The sequence below is a fragment of the Rhinolophus sinicus genome, linkage group LG04 (assembly GCF_036562045.2).
Source record: "Rhinolophus sinicus isolate RSC01 linkage group LG04, ASM3656204v1, whole genome shotgun sequence".
NCBI lineage: Eukaryota > Metazoa > Chordata > Mammalia > Chiroptera > Rhinolophidae > Rhinolophus > Rhinolophus sinicus.
Genome location: NC_133754.1, coordinates 137,830,183 through 137,846,703, shown reverse-complemented (window position 1 = coordinate 137,846,703; position 16,521 = coordinate 137,830,183). Strand labels below are relative to the sequence as shown.

At 38.8% G+C, this 16,521-nt stretch overlaps 1 protein-coding gene across 5 annotated transcripts in view; it reads right to left on the bottom strand.

Annotated features, from left to right (window-relative positions):
• The window catches only part of GLIS3 (GLIS family zinc finger 3), a 597,994-nt gene that overhangs the window by 349,424 nt on the left and 232,049 nt on the right, over nucleotides 1-16,521 (bottom strand). The window lies entirely within an intron of this gene.

The following is a 16,521-nucleotide window of genomic DNA, read 5'->3' as shown; positions in this document are numbered from 1 at the left end:
GCAACATGCTTTGAATTAGAATAGAATTTCAAATTTGGCCTGCTTAAATTCATATCCAGCAAGTTATTTATGACTGCTAAGCAGAGATTTTTTTCTTTTTTTAAGAGCAAACTTTAGTGAGCTGCCCTGGGGACTTTTTTTTCTTATGTTAGGATTCTACACCCCAGAAAAACCTAAGTCTTAAGTTTCAAAATAAGCCAGGTTCCCTGGGAAATGACAGAGCCTCAAAATATAGAAAGAAACATAACACCATCTTGCTATTCCAAGGAAGAAAGGCACCTGCAGGCCCCCACCAGGCTCCACGTCCTGATGTCCATGTCCTGATGTCCAGGCTTCCCTTGTCCGATCCTATTTTCTACAGGTCTAGTCAAGCCAGTCTTCTCGTGGTCTCATCAACAAGCAACGGGCCCTGTCACCTTTGGGACTTCTTTTATGTTGGCCCCCAACCTGGAATGTCCCCAATTCCCCTCTTCCAAGGTAAATCTAACGCACTCTGACCTTCCTTCATCCCGGAAGCTGTCTCGGACACCTCAAGCTTTCAGAGCCAGTCCTCCCCTCAGAGTGGCTACCATACTTGTACTCCGTACCACACCCTTCCCCAAGTAACTAAATAAACCCTGTTTTATAGGGTTTGGCTGTGGCTGCCTATAGATTAAATCGGTCTCTCCAAGAAGACTACATTCCCTGAGCATCTATGTCATTCATGCCCCACCAGCGTCTAGCTCAATCCTAGCCACGTGATAAGTGTTCAATAAAAATGTATTCACTGGGCTATTCCAGACTGTGCTGAATGCATGAATCTGTGTCCTGTTATTTATGTACATTTCTTCTGGATTCCATGTGGTAGGTGTAAATTCTAAGTCCACTTGGCCCCACTCTGACAAAACCCACAAAATGGACTCTCATTGGGAGGGCGATGGGCAGTGCGTTTTCCAGCAGGCTCCTAAGACAGAGTATCCCTGAGGAAGTTTCATTCACTCTCAGTGCAGCAAGAGTCCCACCAAGCGTTGTCACCATCCCGCCCACCCTTGTTCTGTAAGGAAAGGGACACTGTGTTACTAACTGCCAGCTCCTATCACCAGGGAGTGGAACACAAGGGGCTACAGTTTTGGTTCAAGTGAACAAGGGATGCCAGACATACTGCTGGCAGGAATGTAAAATGGTATAGCAACTTTGGAAAACAGTTCCACAATTACGTAAAAAGTTAAACATCACATCTCTTAGGATGGCTCTGTTGAAAAAAAAAATTTTTTTTTTTTTAAAGAAAATAATAAGCGTTGGTGAGGACATGGAGAAATTGGAACCCTGGTGCAGCCACTATGGAGAACAGTTTAGAAATCCCTCAAAAAAAATTAACAGAGAACTACCCTATGTTCCAGCAATTCCATTTCTGGGTATATACACAAAGCAATGGCAGGCAGGGTCTCAAAGAGAGATGTGTACACCCACGTCCATAGCAGCATTACTCACAATAGCCAAAAGGTGGATGAACCCCAAGTGTCTATCCACGGATGAATGGGTAAACAGAATGTGTCAGATACATACAATGGAGTATTCTTCAGCCTTAAAAAGGAAGGAAATTCTGACACATAGTACAACATGGATAAATCTGAAGGATATTACGCTAAGTATAGTAAGTCAGCCACAAAAAGGCAAATGCTGTATGACCTCACTTATATGGATACCTATATTAGTCAAATTCATAGAGACAGAAAGAAGAATGGTGGTTTTCAGAGTTTGAGGGGAAGGAAAAATGGGGGGGGGGTTATTTAATGGGTATAGAGTCTTAGTTTTGTACTATCAAAAGAGTTCTGGATATTGATTGCACAACAATGTGAATGTATTTACTACTACTAAACTGTACACTTAAAATGGTTGCGATGATAAGTTTTATGATCTATGCATTTTACTACAATTAAAATGTTTTGGTTTTTTTTTAAATTTACAGTTACACATAAATTTCCCCGGCAATCTCACTCCTAGATATCTACCCAGGAGAAGTGAAAACATACATCAACAGAAAGAGCTGTACGTGAATTTCCATAGCAGTGTTATTCATAACAGTCAAAAAGCGGAAACAATCCAAATGTCCACCAAATGGTAAATGGATGAATAAAATCCATACAATGGAATATATCAAATATAAAATGAATTAAATACTGATACTTCCTTCAACATGAATAAATCTTAAAAAACATTTTGCCAAGTGAAAGACATCAGACACAAAAGACCACACATTGTATGATCCCATTGTACGAAATGTCCCAAAGAAGCAAATCCATATAGACAGAAAGTCAACGAATGATTGCCTGGGACTTGGAGTGGGAACAGGAATTAACTGTAAATGCACCTGAGGAATGTTACTGGGCTGACATATATTTTCAATGAGCAAATTATGACAAATAGGATCATGGTCATAGTTGCACAATTCTATAAATTTACCAGAAGTCATTGGATTGTATGCTTCAAGTGGGTGAGTTGTATATAAAATTATACCTCAATAAAAATTTAAGAATAAAAATAAGTAATAAAGGTCATTGAGCTGCTTTCTTCACAGACTGACTTCCATTTCTTTTCACCCCAATGGTTAAGTTTTAGGAGCAGCATATAATGGGCCACAGCTTCATTTCAGAACCAAACCTTTGATTGATGATATCTTAGAAATGAGGATGGATCATCAAAATCCATGCATTCATTCAATAAGCAAATATTCACAGAAGCACTGTGCTGGGTACTTGGGGCAAAACAGGACACAAGGCAGATGTGGTCCCTTGCAGTCCCAGGGCTAAGAGTTACAGACACATAAGCAGGTAAATAAGACAGTGTAATATGTTCCATAAGAGGGGGACACACAGGTGTGACAGGGCACATAGGTGGGGCACTTCACCTTGATTTTGACATCAGGGGTTCCTGAGGAAACTAACACTCAGCTGAGGTCTGAAAAGTATGGAAACAAAGACGAGGCGGCGGGGGCAGAGGTTTGTTTTCCATGCAGAGGGAACCGGAGGTACAGAGGCCTAGAGGCAAGAGAGACGGAATGTTTGGAGAACTGATGCTACTTGGTCATAGTGTGAGAGGTGAAGAGTGGGAAGAGAAATTTTAGAAAACATAAACAAGGGCCAAACCGGAAAGAGCCTCACAGGCATATTAAGGAGTTTGGGTTTAATCCTAAGCGGCAATGGAGAGACAATGAAAGGTTCTCAGGAAATGAATAACATAAACACATTTTAAGTTTGGTGGAGGTGAAATGGGAGGAGTCAAAACTAGACACATGAATATCCATTAGGAGGTTATTTTATATTGATAGTGGGCTGGCCTGAGAAGAGACAGAGTTGCCCTTACAAAAATATCTGCCTACATGGGCAGTAGTTTATTCCTACGTGCCTTCCATGCCTTCACATGTAGACTTCAGAATGAAATACCAGGTCCTCCTAAGTGCCTAAAATAAAGGCACTTATTCTAGCCCTTTCTCCAGCTGTTTCCTTTGGTTCAGACACTCCCAGTGCTTTGCCTCCCGTAGGCTGCCTAATCCCTATGCATTCTTGATGTCTCCGTTTAGAAGCCCTTCCACCAAAAAGCCATCCTGACAACCAGTCACAACCTAGGCTGAAAGCCACTCCTGTATGTTCCCTTTGAAATGTGCTTATTCTCTACACAGTATACATTATATGCCTCTGCAGTACAAGTGCCCATATACGGATCTGTTTTAGCACTAAATTTGTGCTATCCAACAGAACTTTCTATGATATTCTATAGAATATCTAATAGAACGGAGATATTCTATATGGGCCCTGTCCAATATGGTAGCCACTAGCTATATGTAAGCACTTAAAATGTGGCTAGTGTGACGAAGGAACTGAATTTTTAATTTTAATGAATTTACATTTAGCTTTACATAACCACATGTGGCTACCATATTGGACAGCACATTCCTAAGCTTTATAATCTGTAAACACAGGCACTGTATCTTGTTAACCACTGAAACTCAGGCATATAGAAAAGCACTGGCTATATAACAGGAACTTGATAAACATTTGTGAATGAAATAATATACATAGGCTCAGAGCTCCAATAACATTCATTCTTTCAACAAAAACTTATCAACACCTACAAGGTGCCCAGTACTGTTCCAGACACCAGGGTTACTGATTAAGGCCCCTGCTTTTGTGGTACTTGCACTTGAACGGGAAAGGCAAAAAATAAATGTAAACAAAACAAAACCAATTTCAGACAGAGAACAAGGTGCCAAAAAGAACAAAAAGCAAGGTAAAAAGAGAGTGATGGAGGGAGTGTGTTGGTTTTAACGAAACTTGATCTCACTAGTAGTATTTGCCAGAGCCTCTGTTGCCCCAACATATTGCATTTTAGCATGTTGCATTTTAGCATACATCAAACAAACTCATGATGAAAGTTAATGGAACAAACTTTAACAGAAAGTGAGATAATTGCTCAGAAATATATTCTGCTCAATGATCATCTTGTCATAAAAGCTTTCAAATATGCATTTTTGTGGAAAGAAGGCAGTGGCAAAATTGACCCATATTTTGTTTCAAAGCTATTAATGTGTCAAGTGGTTAGCCCCAGCAGGCAGAGAATTTCTGCAAACTTTGGGGGAAAACATCTTCTGAATTACGTAGCGTCACAACACGTGTCAGAACCAGCAGCCAATCAAAATCTCCACCTGTAACATGTATCTTCTGTTTTGCAATTAAATTCATCCTACATTTACTGCACCCCACATTTAGTGAGCACCTCCCAATGCAAGGGCTGTGTTAAGCCCCAGGACAGAAACCCATTGGTGCCTGCCTTCCAAGAGTTCCCATACCAGGAAGAATAGGAGAAACCACACATTTTAAATACATACATACATACATGCATACATATATACATAATGCATACATGCATACATACACACATAGCAAAGTGGGCAGAGCATATCACATCGTTTTCTTTTGGTTTTCATTTAGCTTCCTGAATGTTGTCTATCCAAGGTCATAAAAGCTCCAAAGATCCTATATCTTTTCTTAATACCAATATTAATTCATAGTTTCTCATCTTGCATAAAATGAAAGTTTCCTTACGTTCTGCGGCATCAAACACCACTGGGATTACAAATCATGTAACTGGGAAACATGTCAGAATATAAAATGCATTTTGTAGGCTGGGAAAAAAACTGGTCAATAGCATATAACTTATGCTAATCGCTTACCTAAGAGGAGAATTCCCAGTAGAATCATCTGGACTTGAAAAATATTTGCCCACCTCTCCTGGGTGTGAATGTTGAGTAAAACTGGGTGGGACAGCACCCTGTAGCTTAAAAAGCCCTGTATAAATGGTCACTAAAATAAAATTGATGACTCTGCCCTCCTAGCACTAGTTGATTGGTACACAGTCACACCAATATTAAAGAGCAGAGAAGAGAGTTTGAAAACTTAGTCTCACGAAGACAGAGACAAAACTTCAATGAGATCATTTCCAACCTCTTCTCTGGAGGAGGGGATTAATACGCAATCAAATAAAGGTGCAAACCCTCCCACCTCACCTCTGAAAGTCTCCAATTAGAATGGAGCTAAACTTCCACATGCATAGTCATTGGTCATACTTGTATGTTTTCCCGTGAGGGGACAGGTAAGAGACACACATGTGTATGCATCCGTGTGTGTACACATGTGTGCACATATAAATACATGTGCATATATTATATATACACTCACTTTCAGGTGGGAAGAAAGTTCACCTCTTTTGTTAATTATGATGGCAAGCTTTTATGTAGAATGATATGTGGCTTATCATCTACGGTGAAGAAAAAATCTGTTTGGCCTTATTACCACTCCATTAAGAAAATATTCCTAGATTTTCCAACGCTCTGCTTTCATCTTCCAAGCATCAAAAACCCTGAAGCTTCACTATAATGCCATCTTCTGGGTCTATGCCATGGAATCATTCTTCTATGATTCAATTTTGATGCAGTGAATATTCCCGTCATCAGCTTCCATTTCCAATACCAACTGAAAGCTCTAGACTCTGAAAACATGTCTGTGTAATTGAACCACTTCAAAGTTTCCTCATGACATTGTGTTACTACAAAGTCATGTTCCAGCTTTCAATGTTTTGTTTTGTTTTTCCTTCAATAATACGACAATACTTAGTTGGTTTTTGCCTGGCTTTCAAAGAAAGGCAAAATCAGTTGTTTTCTAAATCCTTTTCTTAAAATGATTCTGCAATATACGGATAGACACAGGAGAATTTAAAAATCAAAAATCTGGTTCTAATGCAAATTCAAATATAACTCTCATTTTGATGCTGGACTCCATGTTGTTTGGCATGATGGTCCCACTGCGGCCTTCCTAATGTTTGAGAAAATCATGTCCACATAAATTCATTACATATGCTCAGAGAAGATTGTTTAAAAAAATGTATTTGACTTCTCCTTCTATTTAAATAGACAGATGCTGGGGCAGTTTTTCTTCCTTAGTTCTAAATTAATTCCATGCAAGGAGAAAATGTGGATTGAATTGGCAAATCCATTGGACTTAGAGAACCCCACCAGGGTTCTGAAGGAAGGCTAGATAGAGACAGCCAAGTTCAGCTGCCACATATAAGTTCACCGAGATGCTTACCTGGTTGTTCTTTTTTTATTAGTCCCAATATTTCTATGGTTTCTGGTATACCTGAAGTCCACTGCAGGCGAGTACCAGGTTTCAGAACTCCTCACACTTTCCTGGTAAGTTAATTCTTACCATAGCTATGGATCTGTAAATACTCCTTCTCTATCTGATGAGCAGAATGTGGGGGAAGGGGCTGTCACAACAAAAAGACATGAAGCAGACAAAGAATGTCATATGCATTATATTAAAAATCAAAACTCCTCCTCTCTTGAATAGCAAATTGGAATCGATCTGATTCACACAACGGCAGAAGAGAATGGAGACCTTAATACATGAAAGAGTGAACATTCAAAAGGGAACAGAGCCACACTGAGGGGACTGCTGCTGCCAGGAGCTGTGGTGCTGGAAAATGTGCAAGGGAAGCGAACAAAGGAGAGGGTAACATTTCCAAAGCAAACTCCAGTTTGCTTTTGTCAGCCCTCCTGTGATCTCTCCCACTCCCCTGGAACAATTAAACGGGGTCTGGAAACATGAAGCAAGGCACCAGGGTAACTGGTATGTGAGCATAAAAGTGGTCAGCCTAAAACTCAGCAGCCAAAGAGAACATTCAAGCTTCAGAAGAATGTATGCAGGGAAGCACACCGCCATAGATGTGACTTATTCCCTTGGCTCAGCCCCCGTACCTGTTTGCAGGCAATTAGCCATAAAAGCACTGTGGCATTAAAAAACAACAACAACAACAGCAACAACAACAAAAAAACTTGTTCGGCCTTTCCCTTCCCCCCATGACAACTGCCAATATATATCCTCTCTAAACAAGAGCAGGCAAGTGACTCCTCCCATAAAAAGGGGCAACATTAGCAGTGATTTCTAAGTGAAAAATTTCAAGTGTATAAGTATTCACACACAGTACACATCCTGGACTGTCCTTGTGCCTGAAAGTACCACCCTTCTGCAAAGAGACCAAATGTCATTTGTTTCTAAGGCAGGCTACTTGGAATTCCCTCATTCCCCCAGTGTTCCTCCTTTAGAAAACATGCCTCGCTTGTACATTTTAAAGTGTTAAGCTCCAAAATAATAAGACTAATACAGTTTAATCTACCTGTCAGAGGCCCAGGCCAGGCTCCTATACCTGTGGTCCCTTAATAGGTAACTCTTCAGCAAAGAGTCAAGAGCCAACTCCCCATTTTCTGGTCACTTTCAGTTGGCATCCCAAATCACAATTCAAACAAAATTAAAATAAACAAAGGGATTTCTGTGGAATTAAATTTCGTAGTGGCATGAAATGGTATTTAATAAAACAACCAACAGACAATAATGGCCTCTTTAAAATTAAAGCAAGATGACGACTTACAAACATATGGGACTTATTTAGCATCTGTTATGAGATTGAAAAGCTCATCAAAATAGACTTTTCCTTCTCCCTCTACCTCCATTAAGATTTATTTGGATTCTGCCCTAGAAGAGATGGCATAACATGCCTGAAGTAGAAGTCTTGATTCATATGCCGAATCCTGTTCCTTTTCAGTCGTATCCATCTACCTTAGTTGCTCAAGCAAAAAGCCACACATCATCCTTAATTTGTCACTTCTACCACCATATCCTATAAATCAACAAGTCCTGTTAATGGTGTTTCCCAAATCAATCCTCAATCCATCTACTTCTCCCCACCTCCACTGCAATCACCATGGTCTAAACTAGACCGGTCTGACAGAACTTTGTGTGATGATGGAAATGTTCAATATGTGTACGAGTACTTTCCAAGATGGTACACATGTTTCTATTCATTCTATTCAGCACTTGAAATGTGGCTAGTGCAACTGAGAAAAAGAAAAGATTTGTATGTTCGTTAGTGTGGGGGGACATAAATGTTTTTAATTGCCTTTCCATATCTTGTGTCTTGGGATATGTTAGATTGGTTCTTTCCCTCTCCTTCCACCCTGGCCTCATGCCATCTTGCTGTTCTTTTTTCCCCTTTTTTCTCCCCTCATCCTTCTCTTACTCCACAAACTACTGCTTACCTCTCGTGTACTCATGTAGAATATTTTAGCTAGTTCTTTTTTCTTAAACCGTTTTTTAAACATTGTGGCAAAATATACATATAAAATTTACCATTTTAATTATTTTTAAGTGTACAGTTCTTAAGTGTGAAATATATTCACATTGTTATGCAACCAACCTCTAGAAGTATTTTCATCTTACAAAACTGAAACTCTGCACCCATTAAACAACTCTCTGCTCTCCCCACCCCCCAGTTCCTGACAACTATCATTATACTTTCTCTATGAATTTAACTATTCTAGGTACCTCACATAAATGGAATCATACAGTACTTATCTTTTGGTGACGTGTTTATTTCAGTTAACATAACGTCCTCCAGTTTCATCCATGTTGTAGCTTGTGTTGGATATGTTAATTAACTTTGAATTAAGGTTCAACTGCGACATATGGCTAGTGGCTAACACACTGGACAGTCAAGTCTAAATTATGGTCATCTACCTAAACTCTTTGCCCCCTAAAAATCTACGGCCAACAAATTGGCTAAACTGAACTTTCAAAAATATGAATGACAGCAAGCCCAACCAGCCCCCCCACACACACACACACAAACCTTCAAAGACTCCCATAGCTTTATTTATTTCACGGTACTCATAGCTATCTGAAATAATCATTTTTTATTATATGTTTCTTTATTATCTGTTTCCTCCTCTAAAATATGAGCCCCGTGAGAACCAAAATTGAACATCCCTCTATCTTTATTAACTTAGTAGCACCTGGCACATAAATAGCAACTCAATAAGTAATTGCTTAATGAATAAATGAAACGAATAAATAAATGTATTTGGAACAGACAGTTTTTTAAATTTAATTTTATCTTCTTTTTTCATTGAGCTACAACTAACATAGATCTGTCTTAGGTGCATAACATGATGATTAAAAATAGGATCAGCACAATAAATCGAGTTAACATCCATCACCACAGAGTTACAATTTTTTCTTGTGATGAAAACTTTTAATATGGACTCTCTTAGCAACTTTCAAATATACAACACTGTATTATTAACTCGGTTTCTCATACATGCAGTACATCCCCAGGACTTATTTATTTTGTAACTGTAAATTTCTAACTTTTGACCTATGTTCCTATCTTTTATTTTTTTATTTAAGCACTCCTCTACTAATAGAGGTGATTACTGAATCCTCCACTAATATGGCCAAGTGCTTTGAACTTCTGCATCTAATATGCCAGAGGGTTGTTGTGAAACATGGTCCCTCTGTGACCAAATCTGACAGAGAACTGGTCAACATCAGGCACAGACACTAGAAAAGGTCCTTGCGCTATCTTAGCAGCTTAGGAGTGCCATGCTCTAAACTGCAGCTTTCAAAACAGTGTATCCTTAATGAATGACAGATGTAACAAGAGAAGGGTAACCTGTACACCCACAACCCCCAAGTCTACTGACTGCATCTTCTACAAACCTTATCCATTTAATGCTGTGTGCATACAAATATCACCATTTTCTACGTGTCTCGAGATACAAAAAAAGGTTGAGAAACACTGCTAACTCACTGAGCCCTTCCCTCATTAAATGTGATCCATCCCAGAAATCGCAAAATACCAGTCAAATATTTCGAAAACCACTTCTCTCATACCATAGTGAAACAGAGAGAAAGATGAAAGAATACCAGTTACAAATTTGACTTTAGTGATTTAAAGTGATCACTATTCTAAGCATCTTTCAATGAAAAACATTAATTTAAAAACAAAACAAAACCTCATAAAGAGTGCAGCTGAAATGAGGGAAGGAGAGGCCTTGGATGGTACGTCAGCATGGGCAGCAGGCCCAGGGTGGGGAGACAGGGACAGGGGCTTGTCCTGTGTGCTTGCTGTGTTGGAGAGGTTAAGGCCAGGGAGGCAGCCCACATGGCCAGGAAAATGAGAGAATGAGTAAATATACCGAGGATAACAAGGACACTAGAAAAGGATTAGGGGGCAGTTTGAAAGGGCTCCCACTGGCCAAATTTGGGACATTTTGAACATCAAAATAAATATTGATAGCATTGATTATAACATATTGAAAAAATAAAACTCTGTTACACAATGTATAAAAAACAATTGCTCTTTTATTTTTGTAACGTGGAATGAAACGAATTTCAAAAGAATGATGGAGTTAGAAAATAAATCAGTGCAACTAAAAACGGGGGAAAAGTTTCATGAGGAAAGGATACTGAAATAATAATAATATCAAAGTATTTCAGTATCCTTTCCTCATGAAACTCCCCCCCCCCCCGGCGCTGGAAGCACACACTGTTCCCCCAATAAAGTCCTGTTCCCCTTTCCCAATAAAAATTTTTAAAGATAAATAAATAAATAATATCAAAGTATTCCCATATCAAAAAGTTATCTCTCACTGATAAATTCCTGGGTACAAAATATGTATTAATTAACTTTACAGTGGAGAAACCTGGCACACACTATGGCAGAATGACATAAGTTATTTTCCACCAAATGGCAGAAGTTAACATCACGAAAACTGGACACATCAATGCCCCCTAAATTTGATGCTTCCAGAAGAGCACGGCATCACATCTGAAGTCTTCTAGCCCAAAGCACACCGCCTCACTGTGAGCCATAGGGGTAACAAAAATGGCAGGTCCTCTTTAAAAATGTCCATTCGTCAAAGTCAGAAAAGAGAGCGAGAGAGGAGCTATTCCTGATTAAAGGAAACTAAAGAGACATGACGAAAACAATGTGTGTGTTTACACTGAATCCTAGAGAAAAAAAGGGAAGGGGGAAAATGGAGAATTTTTCTTTTTCTCCTTTTCTAGGAAAAATACATTGAAATAATTCAAGGTAGTGAAGGTATCTACAACTTACTCTCAAATGATTCAGGGAAAAAAACATACATATATAGAGAGATATAGATATATGTCAAAACTCAACATTTTTGAAAAGCAGAGAGAGAGAATAAGGTAAAAATGAGGTAAAATGTTAAAATTCGGGGAATCCGAGTGAAGGGCATATGGTAATTCTTTGTATTAGTCTTACAACTTTCCTGTAAGTTCGAAAGTGATTAAAAATTTTAAAGTTAAACCAAAAATATATAGTAGGTAACAAATGAAAATGAATTTTTTTTTAAATTTGACATTTCCTTGGAGCCCTCAAGCATGTGCAAAATACATGTATAATAGGATCCATGAATTAGTTAGAAAAAAACTTTCTCCCATTCTCCTTAGATGAATGGGAATATAAATATCAATTAGTGAGGTAAGAGGCTTTGAAATTTCTCTAGATTTAATTCAGGTTCCTGACTTGATTTTTTCCCCACAACCCTTCTTTGATATCAAAGAATGTCTGAAGAATGAAACTACCAACGCACAGAATGGAAAACCTAATACTTGCCTTTGGCTAACATGGGATTATACCATAAAGGAAAGGTACAAACATAACATATGGAAATACCAAGGGGCAGAAACGGTTGAGAAAAACATTGGGTGTACTGACAATGAAAGAAAAAAGAGGCCACAGTAAATGTGCTGATAGGTGTCAGACAATCTAAAAAAGCAGTATCATCTATCTTTAAGCAAGAGGAAGTCCCAGTAGTCGAACCATCTCTAAGAGCTCTTGAAAAGGATCCCAGGGGTCATCCAGGTAAATTTCCCAATGTAAAGAGGAAGGAATTGATAACTAGAGCTCAGCCATGGCTTGTCTCTAGGCTGAAAATACTAGACAAAAATGCTGAAGTCCTGTCTCTCAGGCCACTATATATATCCAGCTTCCAGGCAAAATAGTTCTTCTGGGGCAAAGGTGCTCCATCTGTATGGCAAACCCAAGAGGACTATATTCTACATATTCAGGAGTCCAGGCTCCATCCTATATATGGACCAGATCAGCTGCATGTGGACAGAATCACAAAGAGAAGGAGAAGCTGCTCTTGGGAGAATGGATGGAGTTAGAGCTTTGCCACAGGCCCAAAAGACCGTGCAGATGTCTCTATATTTGACCATCCTTGCTGCTGGTGCCAAGCCCGTCTCCCTTCCCCACTTCCTTTTCTTCACTCAAAGTCAGTGAGATGATGTGTGTGACTTTGTAAGCTCTAAGCTTTGTGCAACCATAAACCATTATAAATGAAAATTTCTCTAGACACTGTAGCAAAGTATACCTTCCCTTGCAACTCACACACAAAGTACTATTCTATCTAGCCAGCTTCTTCCAGTATCCATTTATCTAAAAGACAACCTCTCTTTACATCATGTTCCTCATGACTCAGTTCTTCTGGAAAGCCTTACACTGACTCACCTTAGGACCTGGAAAATGGACACGCAGAAATGAGATGCTTAGAATGGAGCCACCCTTTTCCCGTGTCTTTAATCTTTTTTTTGTGTGAATCATTAACACTCATCACCTATAACAAACATAAACAGACCCAGCCAAGACTTTGCATTTACGTCCACTGTACTGGAGCTTGCCAATGTTTCGATTCCCAGGTCACTATCTAATGTCAAGTGCTTGCACAGATCGCTAATTCAGTAGGCACGTTTTTGAGAGTCAAAGAACAGTGCTACTTTAAAAGAAAGAATAAAAGCATCATCAGGACCAGATCTGGGCAGTTCCAGGGAAATGCATTATACTTTAACTATGTGCTAGCAATTTGAGTATAAAAAAAATGTGGTGTATGTTTTGTATCTTAACACATTGGCTTAGCAAGTGCATATGTTTGAGGTAAAAGACATCTAATTCATTTTGCTGTCACTAAGATGAGAAAGATGCAGCATTCCATTTCTCAGGCCAATGTGTTCATTCACAGGGCTATACTGAGCAGAAAGGTAATAACAGATGATGCTTCCGCTCTGTTTATCTCAGGAGGCTTCAGGTCCACTCCTTTAACTGCTGTTCCTTAGAGAATTAGGGCAAAACACTTTTTAGGTAGACTGAGGGTTTTTTAAGGAAAGAAGAGAGATTATTTTTTAAGTACTTACATCTCCCATACCCACTCTTCATAAGAGGAATCCTTTTTAGATTTATGAAGTTGTTTTGACATAATCTGGCCCCAGTTTTTTTCTTACAAATTAGGAAACAAAAAGACAGATGAAAGAAGGGATTTAACATCTGTGTGGTCTCTTCTTCCTCTTCGCCCCAGCACAGCCCCACACACCTCCAAGTTGGAGGGAAAAGATTCAAGTTTTAGTCTTACTTTGTCCCTTTGGTCAAGTCATTTCACCTCATGGGTGACAGAGATCATTTCATTGCTTCCAATGTTTCCATTCTATGATTCACCACCCCTAGGTTAAAAGTCCATAGCATGCCTCTCAAAGATTAAAAAGTTGCCTCACAAACTCACCAAAAAGAGTCAAATTTCTCTCTAATATCCCTTAAGCCCACTAACTGAACCCTATTTCTCCAGAACCTGGGCCCCCTGCTTATTCTCACGGCTGATCTCATGGTTCCTTGATGAAAGAAGTTTGTTTTAATCAGCCTCTGAAATACCAAAGGAACCTCTTGAACAACAGCTACTCACATCAGAAGTCACTTTCCATGAAAGTGAGCAAATAAGTTTGCTATAGAAGCCAACCTCAAATTCCCTTAGACTTTAGCCAATATTTTTCAACTCGTATAAACCAAAAACAACAAAAGAACAAGACAAACAAATGAGAAACAAGAACTCATAGACACAGACAATAGTTTAGTGGTTATCAGAGGGTAAGGGGGGAGGGGGTGGTAGATGAGGGTAAAGGGGATCAAATATATGGTGATGGAAGGAGAACTGATTCTGGGTGGTGAACACACAATGGGATTTATAGATGATGTATTACAGAATTGTACACCTGAAATGTATGTAACTTTACTAACAATCGTTACCCGATAAACTTTAATTTAAAAAAAATTAAGGTTTGGGGATGTCTTTTAAATCACTTAAAATGTTGACAGTTTTCTATATTTTCTGGTTATGTTTTTGACAATAGAGTTAAGGATACTTTATGAGAAGGTGCATTCCAAGTAGTATAATTACAAATTTTGGAAATTTCACATATTGAGACTTGTTCTCTAGAAATTTCAATTCCAATTTTACAGGTTTATCAGTAACTTCCATAGTGAAAACAAAACAGAAAACAATATAGGAAGATGACATCATATTCAATAGCTTCTATACTTATGCAATAAACAGCCAGAAAAAGCCACCACAGTAACTCACAATTAGAAACATGTCAAAAGTGCCAAATGAGATTTATATTGAGTCAAGGAAAGCTCTGACGATCACACAGCATGGGCTCAGAGAAAACTGTTTTCACTAGAAGCCCCTTGTTCTCTGATACAAACCCATTACCCTCAGCTTTCACTCATTCACCTCCAAGAGGCCTCAGTTCCCTAATCTGTTAGACAAAAGGGTGGAACAAGGTGATCACAGAGATTATTTCTAGTCCTAACATATGTTCAATCATGATTATAACCAAGTAACTAAAAGCCTGCTAACAAACAGTGAATTTGTCAATAATTTCTCATCTGGCAATAATACCAATAACAAGTCAAAAAAATGTATGGAAGTTTATCATCAAGATGTTTTGTAGGATGTTGTTCATAACGCACTGTCCTCTTTATGAGGATTCTCTGGGAAAATCACTGTCTTGTGCCTCATTATTAGGAATGCCCTGCTCTACTACTTAACCTTAAGGGCAGTATGATTCACAGAGCTGATTGTGTTTACTTCGCTGCACTGGCTGCAGGAAAACGCAGAACCAGATCTGACTCACTTTCTTTCTGACAAAAGCTACAGGGCCTTCTGAGATGCATTCTGGGCCCTAGCTTAACCCTTTGTTTCATCCCACTTTCCCTTCTCCCTATTTCCTCGCTTACTTTTTTTTATCATTTTTTTCCTATGTGACTTATATTTTTGAAAGTTGCTTTTAATTTTTTTTCCAATAAAGGAGGTATTTCAAGCTATTTTCATTTACTGACATCAACGTTGAACAGCAAAATCGTTCCTTTAGTGACCTGCATTTTTCATTTTTTCAAACACTGTCACTTTACCAACACGTAAAAGCATCCAAGCACCCGTTTAATGTTCTCTTATACATAATTCTACGCCAAGATTCAGATCATAATTGTCACTCTGAGTATCATTATCATTACTACAGTATTTTTAAATTCTTACATTTACATTAGCTCTTCACAGTACAGTCGTCCCTTGCATTCTCAGGGTGTTGGTTCCAGGACCCCCACAGATACCAAAATCTGTGGATGCTCAAGTGCCTTCTATCAAATGGTGTTAACGCAATGCACACAGTCTGTGCTCTGCATCCAGGAATCGAAAGTAAAGTATTTGATCCGTGGTTGATTAAATACGCGGATGTGAAACCCACAGATAAGGAGAGCTGACTGTGTTTTTTTAGTGAGCCTTCACATTTGTTATCTCCTTTGATCTTCTCAACAATCATATGCACGTACTATGACTGTCTTCATGCTTACCGATGAGGGAAACATGGGAGGGTAAGTAGCTGGCCCACATTGATAAAGCCAATAAGCTAATAGGGAGGGTTTTTTTCCCTCCACATTAGCATTTCCCCCATAACTGCAAAATTTAGTCTCATATAGTTTATTCTTTGAAAGTTTGTCCTAGGATTTTAGATGTTTTATTTAGTTGGTTTTCTAAGTAATATCGGCCTGCAAGTCAAAACCATGTCAATTACTCTTGGGTAATGGAACCTCAACATGATGAGAACTAGACAGCCAAGACTCTGGAAAATTTTTTAACCATTAGAAAATGCATGAGTAATTTATTTCCTCTATTGGAATTCAGTGATGGCATTAAGAAAACTCATTCCTGCAACCTAACAAGGAACATGAATGCTCTAATGTGGTCTGCTAAAGTAGTCACACAGAGTAAACCTGCCTCCTGAGTCACTGGGAACTAGT